The following is an 18,124-nucleotide window of genomic DNA, read 5'->3' as shown; positions in this document are numbered from 1 at the left end:
TAACGGGTTGACCTGTTAAGACACGAAACATAACGAGTCCTTAACGGGTCAACCCGTTAACGACCCGGGACACGTTAAGGCTAAACACTAACCCGTTATTTTCGTGTCCGGTTTCATGTCGTGTTAACGGGTCGTGTCGATAATTGCCAGGTCTACTTTGAATCCAAACTTGTTAAGGTTCCTTCAAATACTTGGTGGTTAGGCACTGGTGCTACAACACATGTTTATAACATTAAGCAGGGATTTTGATGTTTTAACCTCACAGGGAAATGAAAAGTGTCTTTTCATGAGAAACATGATGAAAGCTAGAATTGAAGGTATTGGAACTTACAGAATTAAGCTGGATACATGTTTTTGCCTTGATCTTGAGAATTGTCTGTATGTTCCAAATTGTTCTAGAAATCTTGTTTCAACAGCTAGGTTGGAAACATTGAGTTTTTACTTTCAGATTTGAAACAAATGTTTGTATCAACAAAAACCTTTATGGTTCTGGTGTTTTGTTGGATACACTATATTGTTTCAATCTTAATGATGACTTTGTTAGTTCATTGTTTAATGTGATGTTTGTGTTAAAAGGAGTGCGCCAAAAGAATCTTCAGCTGACTTGTGGTATAAAAGGCTTAGTCATATATCCAAAGAAAGGATATTGAGACTTATTAAAGTTGGATTTTTGTCTCAATTGAATTTTACTGACTGGAATGGTGCATGTGTCGATTGCATAAAGGTAAAGCAAGTCAGACATGTATCAGTACACTCACCACAAGAAGCTCATGATTACTTGATTTAATACATACAGATATCTATGGTCTCTTTTGATGATCCGTCTTGGAGCGGTGATAAATACTTTATTACCTTTATTGATGATCATTCTGGGTATTGTTACATCTATTTACTGCGTGAAAGATCTCAGTCTGTGGATGTCCCAGAGACATTCATATTTGAAGTTGAGAGTCAGTTAAATAGAAAGGTAAAGACAACTAGATCATATAAAGGTGATGAGTATTATGGGAAAACATCAAAAGTTGCGCAAATTCTCGGCCCATTTAAAGAAATTCCTCGAATCTAAGGGCATTTGTGCATTATACACAATGCTAGGCACACCACATCAAAATGGTGTGGAAGAAAGGTGAAATCGTACTCTAAGGGAAATGGTTAGGAGTAAGGTAAATAACTGTACATTGCTTGTTTCATTGTGGATATATGCATTAAAGACAATAGCATACTTACTCAATAGGGTTCCTAGTAAAGTTGTTTTTTTTTTTAAACACCTTATGAACTGTGGACAAGAAGGAAACCTAGTTTGAGGCATCTTCACATTTAGGGCTGTCAAGCTGGAGTGATGATATATAATCCACATGAAAATAAATTGAAATCCAGAACCATTAATGGTTATTTCATTGGATATCCAGAAAGGTCTAAAGGGTACATGTTTATTGTCCTAATCATAAATACGAGGATTGTTGAGTCTGGTGATGCTCGCTGATGGTTTTAGGGTTTTCGGGCCCAAGGAGGTCCAACACAACCTTTGGCTGGTGGGTGCACCTTTCAGTAAAATGTATGTCTATTTCGGAGATTATGCCAGTACTCGGAACTTTTTGGTATTCTCCCCCTTTGGGTGTTCAATTGTCTATCCTTTTACAAGAATGGAGGAGCCTTTATATAGTGGCTCCTCCTCTACCGACTTGAAGGCCTTTAATGGCCGACTTCAAGGCTAATTAAGATACGGAGCCGTTGGACGCCATTACTCGGTCGACCAACGGCTCTCCCAGGCTTGTAACGGCCCGACCGAGTCCTGCTTTCAATGTCTTAACGGCTCCCTTTTAAACGAATCTCTTCAATGCTCTCAACGGCTCCTTGAGCCGAGTCCTTTCCTGGGCTTGGGCCTCGGTCGACTCCTTGTCTCGGCCTAAGCTCTTACTGGACTCCTCTTAGCAGCTCTGAACTGGGCCCCGTACTTGGGCCTGGGCCGACTCCCTGACTCGGCCCAATTGCTCTTCGGGCTCCTCTCGACGCTGGCCCAGTTCTCCTATCTATTTTCTTTGGGCCCCTATCTCTTGGGCCGGGGTCCTCACCCCATCAACTAGTCCCTCACTTTTCCATACCCGGTCCGCTAGCCTGGGTTTGGAAAAGTAGCAACTGTCCATCTCCTTCAATCACCGTATCTTCGCTTTGAATAGCTTTCGGTAACGTCCGGATCCTCAGCCATTCCCTCCGGATCTCGCGGGGCCGTTTGGATTCTTCCGTCTAAACTTGGCACCTATAAATGGCGTCCTTCCTTCTCTTTCACCTTCTCAAGTCTATCATGGGTCGTTCTCCTCTGAAAGGAAAACAGATTGACTTCGGGTCTCCTTGGCGTCCGCTGCCCTCCAAGCGGACTCGGCCTGAACGGGAACACAGGAAGAAGACTCCTCACCCAGCCCCTCAGAGGTCTCCTGCCGGTGCTATGTCCTCAGCTTCTCAACCGCCGACTCCTTCTCGACGCGAGGTCACTCCGCCGTCACGCCATCCGCCTAATCCCACGACTGCCCGAGTGACTTCTCAAGATGGGTCCTTTGTTGAGGTGGCGGTTCCAGAGCAACTTACTTTCAGAATGACCTTCTCGATTCCGCTGGACGACCTGGACGGGCCGGTTACGGGCCTGATGAATGATGAGGATTACGCCCGCTACCTGGAGGTGTATCCGGATGACGAGGAACCAATTGCGCCACCACTCATGCCAGCTTTCTGGGACTCGTTCTGTCCATCCCCGCCTGGACCATCGGGGGGGTTCTTTGGGGGCGACTCCTCCTCGCCTGGCGATTGAGCGTATGTACCGGAGTCGGCCATAGTTCGGAGGAATTTCTTTTAGGAGCATTTTCATATTCCTTATTGTAATAAGCTCCTTGCCATTTGTATCCTCCTTTTTGCAATAATAATAAATGCTATCCTTGCCTTATGTTTTGTCGTGTTCTATTACGTACTCATCTGGACGACTGGTCAAGGTGTAACACCCCAGATTTTCAAGATATTTTAAACTTACATAATAAAGGTAATATCTCATTACATCCCAAGTATCTCATAAGTGTACGGGGTGCTATGCCACACCTGGGCTAGAGAACCCAGGTGCACAGGCGGTCTAACTAATATCCATCGAAACATAATGCATAATATGGCACGCAGGCCGAAAGGGAAACTACTCTACTTCTACGCTCCAGTTCTAGCGCGCTCCAGTGCTCTAGTCCTCTGTGCCTGAAAGCCAAATATATCTGTTCAGCGAGAGATGCTGGTAACCCACTCCAACGCGTTGAAATACAATACATATAGAGATATATATAGATATACGAAAACCATCGTGAGCATGAAGATATATCCTACGAACTCTAGCTTTTAAAACCGGGAATGACTTGACAGATAAGGTCAGACACAAGCAATAGTTATAACGAGCATATGTAGTTCGCAATAGATAAGGCAGATAAGGCAAAGCATAAACAATAATCACAACCCATCATAAACAATCCCCAATATAAATCCCATAGTCACATCCCAAGGCATTCATAGTCACAACTCGTCCATATCACACACATAACGCACAGTGTTGGCGCCACAGGACCGATCGCATGCCCATACATGAGGGTCAGCGCATATAGCTCTGACATAGCCCCGCAGCACCATGCCCCGTATCGCAACACGGGGAGGTCGATCGCAACCGACCGATGAACCGCAGCTCATCATAGTGTTTGATCGCAACCAAACAGTGGACCGCAGCCCAAGAGAGTGTCATCTGACCGCAGCCAGGATAAAGGACGAACCGCAGCTCGTATAGAAACGTTTGATCGCAACCAAACGGTGGACCGCAGCCCAAGAGAATGTCATCTGACCGCAGCCAGGAATACCCATCTGACCGCAGCCAGCTTCTGAACCGCAGCTCAGGATAACCAATCCGATCGCAACCGAATTGGGGTAACACACACACATAACACGTAGCAAGCACATGCAACCCACATTACACATTGGGAAGGGGGATAAAGCGTATAACAAACCTATGCGTGATCCATCACATACTAAGAATAGTCCTAAGGGGTTCATACTTCTTTCACCTAGGTCAACGGGATACCAATTCAACTAGCATGCGATATAACGGACTCATAACCCTACGAACGGTACCCGAAACATCAAACTAGACATAGGCACGACAAACGGGGTCCGTTGGGACACCACGGGGATCGGGGAAACATCAAACGGGGAAGCCGGGGTCCCGAGGTGGGAGAAATTCCAGCGGGTAGCCGGTGGGTGGGGGTCCACCCGCCGGCTGCCCGCCGGCTGACACTGTTCCGGGCAGCGGGTGCCCGGCGGGCAACTGCCCGCCCGCCGGCTGCCCGTTGCCGGAGCTGCCCGAATTGCCGCGGGTAGGTGGTGGGTCCCCTACCCCCACCTACCCCCCACTGACTCTTTTCATCACTTTTCGCCCCGGGAACCGTTGTGGAACCCGAAACCATGCTTAGACACTTTTCAACGTAATTAACGACAACACATAGACAATTAACGGATCAATTACGATAGACGAACGGCACATAACCTAACATGCTTTTCTAATCATAATCAACACCCAAACATGCGATTTCCCACCCGATAATACAAGAATAAGATCATACGATACAACCTAGCGTTCTAATCACTTTTATATCCACAAGAATACGATTCGTCTTCTAATTGCAAGATTTGGTAGGAACAACACATATCATCAAGGATAGCAATTAATCATCAAGAACAACATAATCATCAAGAACAGCACATCATCATCAAGAATCCCAATCAATCATCAAGAACATCCCAATTATCAAGAAACTCCCAATATCAAGATTACCAAGATTCCCCATGGAATCATTAAATCAACATCAATAATAATCATAGTAATTCGCCATTCACAATCATACGGGGGAAACCCTAAGGGGAAATCATAGCTATGAAAATAGGTTTTGTTGAGACATGGGTTACCTCTTAGCCTTAATTGATTCCTTGGCTATGAAGGATCTTTCTTCAAGCTTTCTTGCTTTCTTGATTTCTTCTAAGGGAATTCTTGGAGCTCTCCTGGGGTGATGGGGCGTTTAGGCGTGTGGGAAGTTCTAGGTGTCTCCTAAGTCCCTTATTTATATATTTAGGAGTCCTAATTAGGAACTAATATTATGGGCTTGCTAATTCTATTCCTTTCGGAACTAAGGATTGGGTTTAGGGGTTGGGTTTATATATGAGGGCCCATGGACTATGGTGGGCCTTTTTCCCTAATTAATCATTATGATTTATTCCTTCTCTTGGGCTTATGGATTGATTAATTAAATGGTTTTAGGGGCCGTAACACGGGGTGTTACACTCTTCCCCCCTTTACAAGGGGCTTCGTCCCCGAAGCCCGGTGTTATAGTCCATCCTTTCACCCCTAGACACCTCGTAGCTCGGCCTCCTGATTAGGGTTGCGGCCTTACGTTTGTCTTGGCTTGGGGTAGGCTGAACTTTTGATGGTGTTGTGATAGGGAAGTTTTCGGTTGTACCTCGGTTTCCTGCGCTGGAACTGGGTGCACCGCGAGTGCCCAAGGCGGCCTCGATCGCTGCTACCCTTTTATCGAGTGCGTGTGTGGTGCGGATCAGGGATGAGAACCCTTCTTCCATGATTTGATTCTGTCGGTCGAGCTGTGCGAGTATGCGTTCGTTGACCGAACCCTCGTCAGGCTTTTACTTTCTCAGAAACGTTTAGGGTCAGTGCCCCGCTGTTTCTTTAAATACTCGCCGAGTCCCCCAGTCGAGGTGACTCCTCTTGGCTTTCTCACGGAAACGACTAAGGGTCTGGGCCCTTGTTTCCTAACTCTTTCTCGCCGAGTCCTTCAGTCGAGGCGACTCCTTAGGCTTTTACTTTCTCAGAAACGTTTCAGGGCCAGTGCCCCATTGTTTCTTTATATACTCGCCGAGTCCCTCAGTCGAGGCGACTCCTCTTGGCTTTTTCACGGAAACGACTAAGGGTCTGGGCCCTTGTTTCCTAACTCTTTGTCGTCGAGTCCTTCAGTCGAGGCGACTCCTTAGCCTTTTGCTTTCTCAGAAACGTTTCAAGGTCAGTGCCCCATTGTTTCTTTATATACTCACCGAGTCCCTCAGTCGAGGTGACTCCTCTTGGCTTTTTCACGGAAACGACTAAGGGTCTAGACCATTGTTTCCTAACTCTTTCTCGCCGAGTCCTTCAGTCGAGGCGACTCCTTAGGCTTTTGCTTTCTCAGAAACGTTTCAAGGTCAGTGCCCCATTGATTCTTTATATACTCGCCGAGTCCCTCAGTCGAGGTGACTCCTCTTGGCTTTTTCACGGAAACGACTAAGGGTCTGGGCCCTTGTTTCCTAACTCTTTCTCGTCGAGTCCTTCAGTCGAGGTGACTCCTTAGGCTTTTGCATTCTCAGAAACGTTTCAGGGTCAGTGCCCCATTGTTTCTTTATATACTCGCCGAGTCCCTCAGTCGAGGTGACTCCTCTTGGCTTTTTCACGGAAACGACTAAGGGTCTGGGCCCTTGTTTCCTAACTCTTTCTCGCCGAGTCTTTCAGTCGAGGCGACTCCTTAGGCTTTTGCTTTCTCAGAAACGTTTCAGGGTCAGTGCCCCATTGTTTCTTTATATACTCGCCGAGTCCCTCAGTCGAGGTGACTCCTCTTGGCTTTTTCACGGAAACGACTAAGGGTCTGGGCCCTTGTTTCCTAACTCTTTCTCGCCGAGTCCCTCAGTCGAGGCGACTCCTTAGGCTTTTACTTTCTCAGAAACGTTTCAGGGTCAGTGACCCATTGTTTCTTTATATACTCGCCGAGTCCCTCAGTCGAGGCGACTCCTCTTGACTTTTTCACGGAAACGACAAAGGGTCTGGGCCCTTGTTTCCTAACTCTTTCTCGCCGAGTCCCTCAGTCGAGGCGACTCCTTAGGCTTTTGCTTTCTCAGAAACGTTTCAGGGTCAGTGCCCCATTGTTTCTTTATATACTCGCCGAGTCCCTCAGTCGAGGCGACTCCTCTTGGCTTTTTCACGGAAACGACTAAGGGTCTGGGCCCTTGTTTCCTAACTCTTTCTCGCCGAGTCCCTCAGTCGAGGCGACTCCTTAGGCTTTTACTTTCTCAGAAACGTTTCAGGGTCAGTGCCCCATTGTTTCTTTATATACTCGCCGAGTCCCTCAGTCGAGGCGACTCCTCTTGGCTTTTTCACGGAAACGACTAAGGGTCTGGGCCCTTGTTTCCTAACTCTTTCTCGCCGAGTCCCTCAGTCGAGGCGACTCCTTAGGCTTTTGCTTTCGCAGAAACGTTTCAGGGTCAGTGCCCCATTGTTTCTTTATATACTCGCCGAGTCCCTCAGTCGAGGTGACTCCTCTTGGCTTTTTCACGGAAACGACTAAGGGTCTGGGCCCTTGTTTCCTAATTCTTTCTCGCCGAGTCCCTCAGTCGAGGCGACTACTTAGGCTTTTACTTTCTCAGAAACGTTTCAGGGTCAGTGCCCCATTGTTTCTTTATATACTCGCCGAGTCCCTCAGTCGAGGCGACTCCTCTTGGCTTTTTCACGGAAACGACTAAGGGTCTGGGCCCTTGTTTCCTAACTCTTTCTCGCCGAGTCCCTCAGTCGAGGCGACTCCTTAGGCTTTTGCTTTCTCAGAAACGTTTCAGGGTCAGTGCCCCATTGTTTCTTTATATACTCGCCGAGTCCCTCAGTCGAGGCGACTCCTCTTGGCTTTTTCACGGAAACGACTAAGGGTCTGGGCCCTTGTTTCCTAACTCTTTGTCGTCGAGTCCTTCAGTCGAGGCGACTCCTTAGGCTTTTGCTTTCTCAGAAACGTTTCAAGGTCAGTGCCCCATTGTTTCTTTATATACTCACCGAGTCCCTCAGTCGAGGTGACTCTTCTTGGCTTTTTCACGGAAACGACTAAGGGTCTGGACCCTTGTTTCCTAACTCTTTCTCGCCGAGTTCTTCAGTCGAGGCGACTCCTTAGGCTTTTGCTTTCTCAGAAACGTTTCAAGGTCAGTGCCCCATTGTTTCTTTATATACTTACCGAGTCCCTCAGTCGAGGTGACTCCTCTTGGCTTTTTCACGGAAACGACTAAGGGTCTGGACCCTTGTTTCCTAACTCTTTCTCGCCGAGTCCTTCAGTCGAGGCGACTCCTTAGGCTTTTGCTTTCTCATAAACGTTTCAGGGTCAGTGCCCCATTGTTTCTTTATATACTCGCCGAGTCCCTTAGTCGAGGTGACTTCTCTTGGCTTTTTCACGGAAACGACTAAGGGTCTGGGCCCTTGTTTCCTAACTCTTTCTCGCCGAGTCCTTCAGTCGAGGCGACTCCTTAGGCTTTTGCATTCTCAGAAACGTTCCAGGGTCAGTGCCCCATTGTTTCTTTATATACTCGCCGAGTCCCTCAGTCGAGGTGACTCCTCTTGACTTTTTCACGGAAACGACTAAGGGTCTGGGCCCTTGTTTCCTAACTCTTTCTCGCCGAGTCCTTCAGTCGAGGCGACTCCTTAGGCTTTTGCTTTCTCAGAAACGTTTCAGGGTCAGTGCCCCATTGTTTCTTTATATACTCGCCGAGTCCCTCAGTCGAGGCGACTCCTCTTGGCTTTCTCACGGAAACAACTAAGGGTCTAGGCCCTTGTTTCCTAACTCTTTCTCGCCGAGTCCCTCAGTCGAGGCGACTCCTTAGGCTTTTACTTTCTCAGAAACGTTTTAGGGTCAGTGCCCCATTGTTTCTTTATATACTCGCCGAGTCCCTCAGTCGAGGCGACTCCTCTTGGCTTTTTCACGGAAACGACTAAGGGTCTGGGCCCTTGTTTCCTAATTCTTTCTCGCCGAGTTCCTCAGTCGAGGCGACTCCTTAGGCTTTTACTTTCTCAGAAACATTTCAGGGTCAGTGCCCCATTGTTTCTTTATATACTCGCCGAGTCCCTTAGTCGAGGCGACTCCTCTTAGCTTTTTCTCGGAAACGACTAAGGGTCTGGGCCGTCGTTTCCTACCTCTTTCTCGCCGGGTCCCTGGAGTGGTTAACCGTAACTCGTACTTTTTTTCAAGTCTTTCAGGACCCGCGGGCCCATACATGTTTTGTCCCTTTCTATTGATAAAACTTCTTCAGGTGGATAACGTTCCAAATTCGATCCACGGGCTTGCCCTCCATGGTTTCCAGTTTGTAGGTTCCCGCTTGGACAACCGCGGCGATGCGGTATGGTCCTTCCCACTTGATCGCAAGCTTCCCCCTTAAGTGGGTTGACTGGCCTGTCGATCCCGTAGCACGAGGTCGCCGACCTGGAAGGCTCGCGGACGAATCCGCCGATCGCGATATCTTTTCACCGCCTGTTGGTATTCAGCCATTCGCGCACTCGCGGCTTCCCTCTTTTCTTCTAAGAAATTTTTCTCAATTCGAAGACTCTCTTCGTTCTCCGTGTCTGAATAGGTACGGACCCGGTGAGTGGGCTCGACCACCTCAATTGGAACCTTGGCCTCAAAGCCATACGCGAGGGAGAACGGACTCTCTCCCGTTGCTCGTCGTTGGGTGGTGCGATAAGCCCATAGGACTCGGTCAAGCTCATCCGCCCAATTCCCTCGAATGTCTTCCAATTTCTTCCGAATCCCATCCACTAGCGTTCGATTCACATTCTCGACTTGTCCATTGGCTTGTGGGTATGCTACCGACACCTTAGTGTGGCGAATTTCATGTCGGCGGCAGAAGTCGGTGAATGCCTGGCAATCGAACTGTCGTCCGTTGTCGCTAACGATGTGCTCGGGCAGGCCGAAGCGGCAAATTACCCTTTTCCATAAAAAGCGTCGGCATTGGTACTCGGTGATGGTGGCCAGTGGTTCCGCCTCGACCCACTTGGTGAAGTAGTCGATAGCTATGACACAGAACTTCAAACCTCCGGGGGCGATTGGCAATGGGCCCAGCAAATCAATCCCCCACTTGGCAAATGGGATAGCGGTGGTGACCGGCGTGTAAAAAGTAGCTGGCCGAGTATCTTTCTTGGCGAATGCCTGGCAAACGCCGCACTTGGATATCCATTCAATACAGTCTCGCATCATGGCGGGCCAATAATATCCTTGGACGACTAACTTCCGAGCGAGTGTGTGGGCACCCTGGTGCGCGGCACAGATGCCTCTATGGGCTTCGTCCATTATTTTCTCGGCCTCGGGCCTGAGCAAACATCTTAGCAAAGGTCCTCCGAACGACCGTTTATATAACTGCCCATCAATGATCTGGAAAGAGGGGGCCTTTCGTCGAACCCTCGCGGCGACTCCTGGGTGTTTCGGTAACTCGCCTTTTTCTATGAATCGCCGGATGTCCTCTATCCAGAACATCTCGGGATTTTTCTCTCGGTCCCATTCCTCGCCAGTCACTTGCTGGACCCTTAGCGGTGCTTCTTCGATGCTTGGTCAACTTAGCTCCTCTTTCTGACAGATTTTTACCAGGTGGTCCGGTACTCATTCCAAGGCAATCTTGGACAATATGTCAGCTTCTATGTTATCCGTTCGAGATATATACTCTATTTCGTAAGCTCCGAACTCTTTTAGCATCTCAACCGCGCGTTCTTTATATAGAGTCATCCGGGCATTCTTTGCCTCGCATGTGCCTGAGATCTGCCCGACTACTAACTTAGAGTCAGTCTTGACTCGTAACCTCTCGACCCCTAAGGCCCTGGCGAGTCGGAGGCCGTTTAACACAGCTTCGTACTCGGCCTCGTTGTTGGAGGCTTGGAACAGATAGCTCAGGGCATAATACAGTCGGAATCCTTCGGGGGTGATGAGCACAACACCTCCTCCGCAGTGTTGTCGACTTGATGCTCCGTCCGCATGCATTTCCCACCATTCGCCTAGGCAGCTCTCCACGGCGCGTTCCTTTTCTTCCTCACTCGCGGTGCATTCGACCAAGAAATCGGCCAAGGCCTGACCCTTTATAGAAGGCCGGGGCTGGTATTCAATCCCGTATTGGGTTAGTTCTACAGCCCATTTTACCAGGCGGCCGGACGACGATGGGTTTCGCAAAACACTTCCGAGAGGCTGGTCTGTCAGTACTCGGACGGTGTGGGCTTGGAAGTAGGGCGCCAACTTGCGCACGGTAATCACCAACGCGCATACAATTTTTTCCAAGGCGGTATACCTTGACTCGGCAGCCTTCAGAGACCGGCTTACGTAGTAAACCGGGTGCTGGACTCGCTCTTCCTCTCGGACCAACACCGAACTCACCGCCTTGCAAGAGGCGGCTAAGTACAGAAACAAGGGCTCGCCCGCCTGGGGGGTAGACAATACCGGGGGTGTCGAGAGGTATTGTTTCAATTCTTCAAACGACTGCTGGCACTCCGGGGTCCAAGCGAATCCTTCCTTCTTCTTCATGGCTTCTAAGAAGGGCACGGTCTTATCTGCCTCCTTGCTTAGGAAGCGGCTAAGGGCGGCCAATCGGCCGGTCAGCCGTTGCAGGTCCTTTATAGTACTGGGAGGCTGCATGCCGACGATGGCCTATACTTTCTCAGGGTTAGGCTCGATACCTCGCTTGGTGACCATGTAACCCAGGAACTTTCCACATTGCACGGCGAACGCGCATTTCTTAGGGTTCAGCCGGAGGTTGTACCTTAACATTACTTTGAAGCAGTCGGCCAAGTCCTCTGCGTGTTTGCTCTCCTCTCGGCTCTTGACGAGCATGTCGTCGACGTACGCGGCCATCGATTTTCCCAGCAGGTGCTGAAACAATCGGGCCACCATTCGGGTATACGTGGCTCCGGCGTTCTTGAGCCCGAAGGGCATGACTCGGTAACAATAAACTCCGTCCGGTGTCAAAAACGCGGTCTTTTCTTCGTCCGCCGAATGCATGAATATCTGATGGTACCCCCCTAAAGGCGTCCATAAAGCTCAACAGCGCCGACCCCGCCGTCTCGTCGACCAGTTGATCGATCCGCGGTAAGGGAAACGGATCTTTTGGGCAGGCCTTATTAAGGTCGGTATAGTCCAGCACATCCGCCACGCCGGGGGCTTGGGTACAAGGACCACATTCGCCAACCACTCTGGGTACTTAACTTCGCGGACATGTCCGGCTGCAAGTAGCGTGCTCACTTCCTTCTTCACGAATTCTCTTCGGTCGTTGGCCAGGTATCGCTTCTTCTGCACAACCGGTCGATGCCCGGGATCCACAGCGAGTCTGTGCGATATGATCGATCGGTCGACGCCTGGCATGTCCTCCGGGCACCAGGCGAAGACCATCCGGTGTTCCCGGAGCACCTTTATAATTTCTTCCTTTACTTCCTCGGGGAGGCCGACTCCAATTCGGACTCGTCGGTCCGGCTGCGTGGAGTCGATCTCAACTTCTTCCAACTCGACGGCAGGCTCCGGACGTGGTATTATCGTCCTTTTTGGGGGCCTCTCGGTGATCTCATGGACCTGTATCTCGCGTTTGCCCATCCCCTTACATGCCTGTAGGTAGCAGTCGCGAGCGACCTTACGGTCACAGCGCACCGTGCCTATTCCGTTTGGCGTGCGGAATTTTAAACAAAGATGCTCAATTGAAATCAACGCTCCCAGATCCTCGAGACCCGGTCGGCCGAGTATAGCGTTATGTGAACAGGCCAGATTCACCACAATGAACTTCATGCTGAGTCTCTGTACGTCTGGGTAACTGCCGATCTCAACTAGAAGTGTGATCGATCCTTCCGCCTCCACCGAGTCCCCTGTGAAACCGGCGAGGGGAGTTTTGACAGGACTCAGCTGTTCCCGAGTCATTCCCATTTTGATGAAGGTTTCTAGGTACAGCACATTGACGCTGCTTCCGGTGTCCACCAGGATTCGTCGAACGACAACGCCATTGATGTCCATAGCTATAACCAACGCATCTCGATGCGGTGTTTCACCGGCTGGTAAATCTCGGTCAGTAAACACAATGGGCTCTCGGCACACCTTTTTAGGGTTCTCCTCGCGCCCGTACACCGTTCCGACGTATAACTGGCGGGCCCAGGCTTTTCTGGTGTTCGTTGAGTCACCACCTTCCGGCCCGCCGACTATCATGTTGATAACCGGCTTCTGACGCCACTGAGCCTCCTCCTCCTCGGGAGTCGGCTGCTTGCCTCGACTGTTTTCGGCAACGGCGGCGGGATCCTCATCCCCTCGATTGACCGATCTTCGCCTCCACTGATTAGGAGGCGGGGTCCCTTGCTGAATGATACCCTCCATGATCTTCTTCAGGTAAAAGCATTCCTCCGTGCTGTGAGTATAAGATTTATGATAACGACAATACTTAGAGGCCTTACCCATTTCTTCGTTCGTCGGGCGATCGTCGGTCGGCGGAGGCAGAGGCGGGGCAACCGTTTGTATCTCATGGACCGGACGTTCGGGAATCGGCCGATAAGCGTGGACGACGGGTCTGTCGTACGGCCGTCTGCCCTCGGGTCGCCGAGCTACGTCTGGGCGCCTCTCCTTGGTTTCAGCCCGCGTCCTCTTCCCGCTGGCGGATCCGCCGACTTCGCGCTGCCGCTTATACTTCATAGCCTGCTCCGTGTTGGCCCTCTTGTTGGCCATATGAATGGCTTCTGCGTAGGTGGCCGGGCGATTGTCCCTCAGGTCTCGGTATAGCTGGCCGGACCGCAAGGACTCGATGAAGAAGGTGAGCGTCGTCTGGTCCTCGACCTCCTCTATGGACTGGATTTCTTTTTGCCAGCGGGCCAGATAGGCTTTCAAGGACTCACCTTCATCTTGACGAATGTCGCCCAAGTGTGTTAGGTCTTTTTGTGGTTTGATATTAGCGGCATAATGGCTCATGAAGCGGTCTGCCAGCTCTTCAAAGTTGTGAATCGATCCCGAGGGCTGTGCCACTAGCCACCTTTGTGCTGACCCTTTCAACGTGGGCAAGAAAGCGCGGCACATGACCGGATCTCGTACCCCCAAAACCTGCATCTTAGCCTGATAGCTCAGCAAATGCTCCCGGGGATCGCCGGTTCCATCGAACGTGGCCTGCTCCGGGAACTTGAAATCACCCGGTATCTTAAAAGCCATAACCTCGTCCAAGAAGGGTAAGGCGGTCAGCAACGTACGTCCTGGGGATTTGGTTTTCCCCTCCATCTGTTCTTTCAGATTTCGCACTTCTTGCACTAAGTTCGCCACTTCGACCCTCTCCCGGGTGCGATTTCCTGTGGATTCCGTGCTCTCACCGATTTCAGACTCAGCCGGTTGGTTGGGGTTGCGTGGAGGTTGCTCCACGCGACGAGTCTCAGTCCTGGCTCTTTTGGTACGGTTCTTCTCTCGTGCAGCTTGTCGATGGCGAGCGGCTAACGGGGCATGACTGGGTTCCATCCGACCCAATCGTTCTCTTGCCGACCGACGCCCAACGCTGGGACCCAGCCGAGAATGAACGGACTGTACCGGTTGGCTTTCGGCCCGTCGGCTCTGTTGCCGGTTGTCGGGCCTATGAAGCGGCTGTAACTCGCGTTGCAGCTGGCGAGTGATGGACTGTTCTCTCACTCCTAGGCTTGCTTCGGCGCAGGCGCGTCCGATTGCACGCAGCTGCTCTGGGGTGAGCAGCACTTGGGGCAATTGTTGGTTTATCGGTGGTGTCGGCGGCGGTGTTGTCTCGTTTTCCCGGCTCCGGGCATTTCTCCGATTCAGCTGGCTTCTCAGGTCTGCTTCCCGTCCATTGTCATGAAGGCTCGATTGTTCTTCACTTCCTGCCATGTCTGGAGCTTTTCTAATTCGACTGGGATTCTAATTATCGTTCCTCGGACTCGCCACACTCAAGAGGACACGTGACTCTTAGTTTCGATCCCCACAGACGGCGCCAGTGATGGTTTTAGGGTTTTCGGGCCCAAGGAGGTCCAACACAACCTTTGGCTGGTGGGTGCACCTTTCAGTAAAATGTATGTCTATTTCGGAGATTATGCCAGTACTCGGAACTTTTTGGTATTCTCCCCCTTTGGGTGTTCAATTGTCTATCCTTTTACAAGAATGGAGGAGCCTTTATATAGTGGCTCCTCCTCTACCGACTTGAAGGCCTTTAATGGCCGACTTCAAGGCTAATTAAGATACGGAGCCGTTGGACGCCATTACTCGGTCGACCAACGGCTCTCCCAGGCTTGTAACGGCCCGACCGAGTCCTGCTTTCAATGTCTTAACGGCTCCCTTTTAAACGAATCTCTTCAATGCTCTCAACGGCTCCCTGAGCCGAGTCCTTTCCTGGGCTTGGGCCTCGGTCGACTCCTTGTCTCGGCCTAAGCTCCTACTGGACTCCTCTTAGCAGCTCTGAACTGGGCCCCGTACTTGGGCCTGGGCCGACTCCCGGACTCGGCCCAATTGCTCTTCGGGCTCCTCTCGACACTGGCCCAGTTCTCCTATCTATTTTCTTTGGGCCCCTATCTCTTGGGCCGGGGTCCTCACCCCATCACTCGCTTCATTTAAAATGGCGAAGTCAGTGGGAGTGTGGGAGCTCGTAATGTTGAAATTAAGGAGTCATTGATGGTTCCAGATTCATCAAGTGATCCTTTTTTCCTGTTGTTGTTCCTATTGCTACAGTGCAGTGTAGCCTTATGGAAATACTTTGGAACAACAGCAACTAGATGCTCAAATTCCACATGAGGAAGCTATTATAAATGAAGATGAGGTTGAAACTCAAGATTATGATCAAGTGAAATCTCAGTAGGAAGTGGCATTAAGGAGATCTACTAGATAGAAAAGATCAGTCATTCCTGATGACTATATTGTTTATGCACTTGAGCATAAAAGTGACTTGAGCATTGATAATTATCCAGTCTCATTTAACCAAGCCATGCAGGATAATAATTCTCCTTGAGAATTATTTTGGTTTTAGTGGCTCATTCTGTTCTTGAGCTCCACCAAATGGTTGTTAAAATTGCCTTTCTGAATGGTAAATTAAAAGAGGAAGTATACATGGATTAGCCGCAAGGCTTCATGGCCACAGGAAGGAAAATCTGGTATGTCGATTGAAGATGTCAATCTATGGATTAAAACATGCTTCTAGACAATGATACTTGAAATTGTCATTTGGTTTTGATCACTGTTGATCAGTATCTACATAAAGGTTTAATGGAAGCAAGTTTGTAATCCTAGTATTACATGTTGACGACATTCTTCTTGCTGCTAATAATAAAAGGGATGTTGCGTGATGTTAAGGAATATCCTTCTAAGAACTTTGAAATGAAGGATATGGGTGAGACTTCATATGTGATTGGAATAAGAAATATTCTGTGATAGATCACATGGGATTTTAGGTTTATCCTAGAAGACTCACATTAACAAAGTTTTAGAAAGATATAAACTGGAAAACTGCAAAAGATGGTCCTGTGATACTTACAAGGCACTAAGGATCACATGCTCACCTATAAAAGGAACGAATAACCTGGAGGTTATAGGTTATGCGGATTCAGACTATGCCGGATGTTTGAATACCCGAAAATCCACATTCGAATATATTTTTCCACTTGCTCATGGAGCAATATCTTGGATGAGTGTGAAGGATCCTGTCATTGCTACTTCCACTATAAAGGCAGAATTTGTAGCATGCTTTGAGGCTACAATTCAATCATCATGGCTGCGTAATTTCATTTATGGTTTGGGCATTGTCGACACTATAGCCAAACCATTGAGGATTCATTGTGATAATACGGCAGCTATGCTCTTCTCAAAGAACGACAGATATACTAGTGGTGCCAAGCACATGGATTTGAAATTTCTGTCTGTTAAGGAGAAGGTACAAAATCAAAAGAGTATCAATAGTGCATATTGGCACCGATCTTATGATCACGGATCCGTTGACTAAGGGATTGGCGCCCACGACCTTCATTGGCCATGTTGGAAGGATGGGCATACTGGTAAAGTCCTTGTATAACGGTTAACTCTGCCATACATGTATGGATTTATGTTTGATAGCACATCAGGTTGATGATACTCTTAGATATCTATTCAGGTTTTGATTTTGTTATGGTAGATGTTGATCACTTATTTATGCATAATTCAGAAGTGATAACAATGGTCTTGTTTAAGACATAAGGAATAAGGTACTTTCGGATTTTACCTTATTATTATGGTTCGAATTCTTATTAACTGTGATACATGGAAGGGAGCGGGACGCTATGTCAGGCCTGTAACCGCCATGATTCGGTTAATAAAGTTCGATAAGGTGGTGACTTTTACATTTTCATATTAAGTGAGCTCAAATTAAGGATTGAAAATTGTAAAGTCACGCATATATGAATCAAGTGGGAGATTGTTGGAAATAATTTATTCCTAACGTTGATTCATATAATTAAGGTGTCATGCTCATATGAATCAGTGGGAGACTGTTAGAAATAATTATTTCCTAACAATGATTTATATAATAAAGGTTGTAATTCCATAAGGTACTCACGTTGATGATTAGTAATGTGTAAAGGAGGAATTACTGGGTGAAATTCCCTCCCTCTCATTCTGTTAAAATTTAAGTTTATAAGGGTTAAAAGATGTATAATGGATAAGGTTATGGGTTTCACAATCCTAAAGGGATTTCTATTCCTAAAGGAGGTCACATTCCTAAAGGGATTTCTATTCCTAAAGGAGGTTCCCCATTCCTCTTGAAAGAAGATTTCTCATCACATCTATAAATACCCAGGAAAACTCTAGGGATCTTAACGGTTTCAAATCTCTAAGTTTTCTAGTCTCCGTATCATCAGGAGGTGAATAAGGCATACAGATCAGAGAGGTGAAGCATTATATTCTTGATTCATTCAATTTAGAGATTACATCTTCAATGGAACCAAGTAAGTCCTATCTTTCCTATTTAATTAAAAGTCCATGATCTTGAACATTGTTTAGTTGATTGATTTGATTTACATGCGATCATTGTTAATTGTGCTTCCGCATTTAAGTTATAGCGCATAAAGGATTATTTAACACTGATTTCACACTATTCATTTCATTATATTGACGGGCATTAATGCATTATATGTGTGAGTAGATTAATGAATGCTAGAAACCAAAGTCAAACAATGTATTGGGTGGTTGTGTGATCTTGTTGACTTGGGACAATAATATGAACATACATTCATCCCAACACTGACTTGTTTTCCTGACTTTGTGGCACCCAATTAATGCTTAAAGCTTAGACGTTAAAGCAACTCAAACCAAACCATTAAAACAATCAT

The sequence above is a fragment of the Ipomoea nil genome, unplaced genomic scaffold (assembly GCF_001879475.1).
Source record: "Ipomoea nil cultivar Tokyo-kokei standard unplaced genomic scaffold, Asagao_1.1 scaffold2545, whole genome shotgun sequence".
NCBI lineage: Eukaryota > Viridiplantae > Streptophyta > Magnoliopsida > Solanales > Convolvulaceae > Ipomoea > Ipomoea nil.
The sequence above is the reverse complement of the archived record's forward strand: the minus strand, read 5'-3'. Positions refer to the sequence as shown.